The 6,373-nt window shown below is 40.5% G+C and overlaps 1 non-coding gene across 1 annotated transcript; it reads left to right on the forward strand.

Moving 5' to 3' along the window:
• The first annotated feature begins 3,096 nt into the window (after nucleotides 1-3,096).
• TRNAY-AUA (transfer RNA tyrosine (anticodon AUA)) lies at nucleotides 3,097-3,168 on the forward strand. The gene has a single exon. It is a non-coding gene; the product is annotated as a tRNA-Tyr (tRNA).
• Nucleotides 3,169-6,373: the final 3,205 nt, after the last annotated feature.

The following is a 6,373-nucleotide window of genomic DNA, read 5'->3' on the forward strand; positions in this document are numbered from 1 at the left end:
GGGAGAAAAGCTACTACGATTGCGCGGAAGTAAGGTAACATCGAGAAGCGGATATCTCTCTCTCTCTCTCTCTCTCTCTCTCTCGCGACGATTCTGAAAGCCATGCGAATCGAAGATTCCAGCAGTTATGATGTAATAAATAAAAGCGCTAATGGTAGACAGTCAGATTTGAGAACAATCAGTCTTGAGTCTTCAAGTCTACAAGTGAGTCTTGGAGCGACCAAGGAAGCCAGTCTTCGAGAGCATCTGGAAGACCGGGGTTCGATGTGCAGTAGAACCGCATCTGAAAGACTTGGGTTCGACGTGCAGTGGAACCGCATCTGAAAGACTTGGGTTCGACGTGCAGTGGAACCGCATCTGGAAGACCTGGGTTCGACGTGCAGTGGAACCGCATCTGAAAAACTTGGGTTCGACGTGCAGTGGAACCGCATCTGGAAGACCGGAGTTCGACGTGCAGTGGAACCGCATCTGGAAAACCTAGCTTCGACTTGCAGTGAACTTGAATAAGTGAGTCCATAACTGTGGCAGCGTCCACCAGGCGAGTGCGACACAGTCCGGAAGACCGGATTTCGATTTGCAGTCAACTTGAACAGTGAACTAGAAGAAGTAGCCAAGGCAAGCGAACTGTGAACTGAGAACTGACAGTTTTGTTCTGCACATAGTGCATTGTGAATATTAATTAAAATTAGGAGTACATTGTTGTTTTTCTCAATACTACACGTCATATATTGCCATTGTCGTCGTGTGGAGTGCAAAAACAACTCTTGTGTTGCTGTGTTGAGTGGAATACCCATTGTTGTAGGGTGAATTATTAAGAATAAATGTCACATTGTTGTCGGGTGTGTGGTGGTTAAAGTGGAAATAAAAGTCACAATATCAATCTTGTATGCATGGCTTGAATGTGTACAGTTGAAAGAAAAAATGAACCGTGTTGATACACCTTTAGTGTTCTATAAAGAATCTATGCAAATTATAACTGAAATAATCTTAAAATCTCTACAGTATTCATTTTTTTTCTATAATATTACTCCAGCAAAAAAAAAAAAAAAGTGATTAAAATAACTCCTGCCGAGGAAGCTCCTGGTTACCTTTTGATTAGAATTACTGAAGACCTTAAGCCTTGGTTTTACCCGGAAAAATACGAGTCTTCCTTAGAGCATAATATAAAGCAGTGATCATCAACTCGATGCCCTGTGACATCACCTCAGCTTGTCCTGTCGCCCGCTGCACTAGTTTCGCTTCTACAGCGGACAGACTGTCGTAAGTTTACAGTGACAGCTCCTTTTTATGATAATTTTTTCTCATATTGATGAAGTTAAACTTAAAGTAGTGTGAATTCCTAGGGCCTAATACTGGTACTTACGTGTATGAAACCAATTGATTGATAGGTTAGGGATGAATGAAAGCTGAATAAATCTGAATACTGCATTTTAGAGTTCTACTTTTCCCTTTCATTTGGTATGTTATAAAATATAATATGACTTAACTTTAGTTAATGTGTGCTTCGTTGCAAAATATGCAATAGGAAAAGTTACAAAACATGACACCTGAAAGCCCATCCCTCTACTGATATTATGGAACTTTGTTACAGTGAATTTATTTATTTATTTTGCTAATAATTGTAACATAAAATATAAATAAACAGAAAAACCTTAACTCTCCCCTGAAAGAGTAGAACTCGTGCTCAGTGGCGGATTCCTGAATCGAAATTAAGAAGTATATAATATAATTTGTTTTATGTCTACTACGCAATAAGAATTGTACTCCGTCTTTCATTAAATAATATTAACGTAGTACTTAAAGTGAAGCAGACTGAAGTGAATTACTGAACCATCAGTGAAAATATTTACTGATTTCCTGTAATGCTATTTTACGGGAGTTTTTCCCCTTTCTTGCGTACTAATTGCCCAATATTATACACTATGATCCGGGCAGTGCATGAACTGGGGAACTTCGTAGATTGTAGTAAGATGAATTCCATTTGTGATGAAATTTATTTATTTTTATAACTGCAATTGCATCCCCACCGCTGCAGTACCTACTAGAGATGAACAACGATCAAGAATGCAAGACTAACAGCGCCCGCAAAGCCGAAAACCCGCACGACAATGTTCTGTACGTCGAGTCGTTGACGTAAAGACTGCTTGTGAGTGTTTCGCGACGTCAAGATTCATCACTCCCGAAGTCCCGAACGTCAAGCAGTCTTAAATCGCCACAGTTGTTTATACTTGACTGAACTTTTATCTACTTTGGCAACTGTTATATATGTATAAACAATCAAGTAGCCTATTTTAAATATCATCTCTACCTTTCAGTGTATAATAATCCGTTCCCCAGTCTTTATTTAATTATTAAAAGGCTAGGAATTTTCTTTTCATATGTTTGAGCTCAAATGTGCAATCTCAAGTAGGTATAAATATATTGACGTTATGTTTTATGTTTCTTAGAAATGCAAATTTATTTGAGAATTTTTTTTTCTATTTATATAACCATAGGTAATATCATCTAATAGAACCAGAACATTTTGATAACTAAGATACTCTTCTGTTTTGTCTTTTTGTCTCATTTAAACATTTATGTGATAAACTGCTCGTTTGGAGTCTAACTGCACTAGTTTTTCATCTTTTCTGACAAATCAGATTTTTGAATAAAGTGCATTTTGATTCTAGGCGCTTCAAAGTAGTTCGAAGTAAAAAATAGTACGATGAAAGAGTAATGGAACGGAGAAAAATTCTCTCCGGCGCCGGGATTTGAACCCGGGTTTTCAGCTCTACGTACTGACGCTTTATCCACTAAGCCACACCGGATTCCACCCCGGCGTCGGAAGAATCGTCTCACTTTTAAGTTCCAACTCTAGTGGCCGCCCTCTGCACTACGTCATAGATATCTATGAATCTAGGACCGAAGTCCACACATGTGGTGAGGTGCACTCGTAATGAGTGACTAGTTGGCCGGGATCCGACGGAATAAGCGCCATCTTATATCACGAATTGATTTAGGCATATCATATATATTATTATAATGTACCGAAGTACATATGATATTTCCATGCAGATATTCTGCGTCATCATACGATGAAAGAGTAATGGAACGGAATCCGGTGTGGCTTAGTGGATAAAGCGTCAGCACATAGAGCTGAAAACCCGGGTTCAAATCCCGGCGCCGGAGAGAATTTCTCTCTCGCTCTCTCTCTCTCTCTATATATATACATATATATATATATATATATATATATATATCAGAAACGATATTGCAATTCAGATTTATACTTTATATGATAGCATAAGTCTCAAAGATGTCTAAGTGGTCTATAACTTCTGATCGTCACGTAAGATCTCCTGGTCATAGTCACGATGAGACTTGGAATTTTTCATTGAAAAATCCTCTACAAATCTGCTTTGCACATCAGAAATTTCATTACGATCAGACTGGGGATCAAACCAGCGCTCCTTAGCACCAAGCTACAGACACGTCTGTAATTTTTTAAACTTTGTGTAAGTTGTACAACGAAATTTTATCAATTGTGTATTGAAAGTGATAAATTTGTTTCATATTGTGTATGGGTCCAACGTCTACGGCCGTAATATACCGTAGGTATAGTCGTGAGTCATATGTTTTTATGTAGCTTGTACTCTGGACACTGTCAGTTCGAAAACTGGTGAACAGGGGCGTGATTTCAAGTAGGTGTGGAGTAAGAATTCATACATTTCTTTTGCATTCTTCACTGGACCGCCGATGAGCTAAGACCTATATAATACCTTGCTGCACATTCTATAGTACGAATATTTGTATTTATGTGTGCATGTGGAAAGCAAACATTTGTAGCCTATCCTATAATTCAACATCAAATAATGCAATATTGTGATCACTAAGCTTGTAATGTTGTGGACCGATAGAATTCATTACGGTGGTTTCAAGTTGACAATCTGTTCACCAGTCAGTACTCTAGCATGCATAAACAATGTACCTGCTGAATACTCCGTTCCCCAGATACTACCGTAGTATGCGTAAACAGTGTACCTGCTGAATAATAATGCCAATGGTTTAGAAGGTTCTTAGGGACATGTTTTTGCAGTGGAATTTGGTGAGTGTTTTGAAGTCAATAATGGGAATATTACATGCAAATTATGTAATACATACATACGAGGCGCATCCAGAAAGTAAGTTTCCCGATTTTTTTCCCTTTAAAGTAAACGTAATTAGCCGTGTCAATTGCGCATGCGTAACAAAACTATGACGTATCAATCATATGCCAACCGGACAGGTCCCGCCTGGTGCCAGTAGCGTGGCAGCAGTGGTCCGAAATGGAAGCTCTTATTCCTTCTCCCGCCGCCTGCGAGGTTCGGTCGGTGATAAAGTTCTTTAATGCACAAAGCATTGCGCCAATTGAAATTCATCGGCAGCTCTGTCAGGTCTATGGGCCGAACATCATGAGTAAGGAGATGGTGCGTCGCTGGTGTAGGCAGTTTTCCGAAGGTCGTCAAAGTGTCCATGATGAAGAGCGCAGCGGGCGACCGTCCCTCTTCAATGATGATCGTGTTGAGCTGGTGCGGCAGTGCATCATGTAGAACCGTCGCTTCACGATTACGGAGCTGAGCAGCCATTTTCCGCAGATATCGCGATCCTTGTTGCATGAGATTGTCACTAAGCACCTGCTGTTCAAAAAAGTGTATGCCACGTGGGTGCAGAAAAACCTGACACCCGAACACAAAATGCAACGTTTAGGAGCAGTACTGACATTTCTGCAACGGTATCACGATGACGGCGACGAGTTCCTCGACAGGATCGTCACGGGCGATGAGACTTGGATTTCGCACTTCACCCCGGAAACCAAGCAGCAGTCAATGCATTGGCGGCATAGTGGATCTCCGATCAGAACGAAATTCAAACAGACGCTGTCGGTACGGAAAGTGATGTGCACGGTGTTCTGGAACAGGAAGGGCATTCTGCTCATTGACTTCCTTCCAAGAGGTGAAACAGTGAACGCTGACCGTTACTGTGAAACACTGCGAAAATTGCGACGTGCCATTCAAAACATGAGGCGTGGAATGCTTACTGCAGGTGTTGTGCTCCTCCATGACAATGCTCGTCCACATACGGCTCGGCGCACAGCAGCTGTTTTGACGGAATTTGGCTGGGAGTTGTTTGATCACCCACCCTACAGTCCTGATCTTGCTCCCAGCGATTTTCACGTTTTCTTGCACCTCAAGAAATTCCTGTCCTCCGGTGAGCGTTTTGGCAACGACGAAGAGCTGAAGACGTCTGTCACACGCTGGTTCCATTCATAGGCGGCAGAGTTCTACGACAGAGGGATACAAAAGTTGATCCCACGATACGACAAGTATCTCAATTCTGATGGTGGCTATGTTGAAAAATAGCTGAAACATTGCTGTACCTGTTGCCAATAAATGTTTTCCTGAAAGTGTGTTCTTAAAAAAAATAGAGAAACTTACTTTCTGGATGCGCCTCGGACATACATACATACATACATACATACATACATACATACATGCTTACATACATACGAGGTGACAAGCGATATTATGTACAGAGACATTGTAGGACAAGAAGAGAAAGGAAGAAACTCAAACCCACGAAAAATTCTATGATAATTTTTCTGCACATAAAGAAAGTTACGTAAAAATATATCTTTGTAATGCTATGTAGCGTATATTTACTTTTAGAGCTGTCCAGAGTTGTTTATGTTCACCTTGTTATTCCCGTAATAGATCGCAGAACCAAGTCAGTGTCCTCGTACTAGTTCACGTCCCCGGCCTATGTACCATGCTGCAGTCGACTTGTGTAATCGGTCCCCAACATTACAAGCCTAGTGATCAGAGTTTATATTAACATTTTATTCAATTTATACACTTTTAACACAAATTCAGGATGTTAATTTGCAAAAAAAAAAAAAAAAAAAAGTAATCGCAGGAACTTTTTATACATCTGCTGCACATAAAAATGTGCAATCAAGATCAAATGTGTACTGTTGGGGTGTACTATAAGCAGTAACATGAGTTGCTGCCAGGAAGTCAAAAGGAGGATAGCAATGGCAAAGGAAGCTTATAAGGGAGCTTTTAACAGAAAAAAGGAGCGGCTTCTGTGAACCTCTGGAAAAAAGAACTTAAGGAATAGACTAGTGAAATGCTTTGTGGGGAGAGTGGCATTGTATGAGGCAGAAACAGGGACATTACGATGAAGTGAAGAGAAGCGACTAGACGTATTTGAAATGTGGATATGGAGAAGAATGGAACGTGTGAAGTGGACAGGCAGAATAAGAAATTAAGCTGTCTTGGAAAGAGTGGATAAGGAAAGAATGATGCTGAAACTGATCAGGAAGAGGAAAAGGAGTTGGTTGGGTCACTGGCTGAGA

This window comes from Periplaneta americana, chromosome 1 (assembly GCF_040183065.1).
Source record: "Periplaneta americana isolate PAMFEO1 chromosome 1, P.americana_PAMFEO1_priV1, whole genome shotgun sequence".
NCBI classification, from domain to species: domain Eukaryota; kingdom Metazoa; phylum Arthropoda; class Insecta; order Blattodea; family Blattidae; genus Periplaneta; species Periplaneta americana.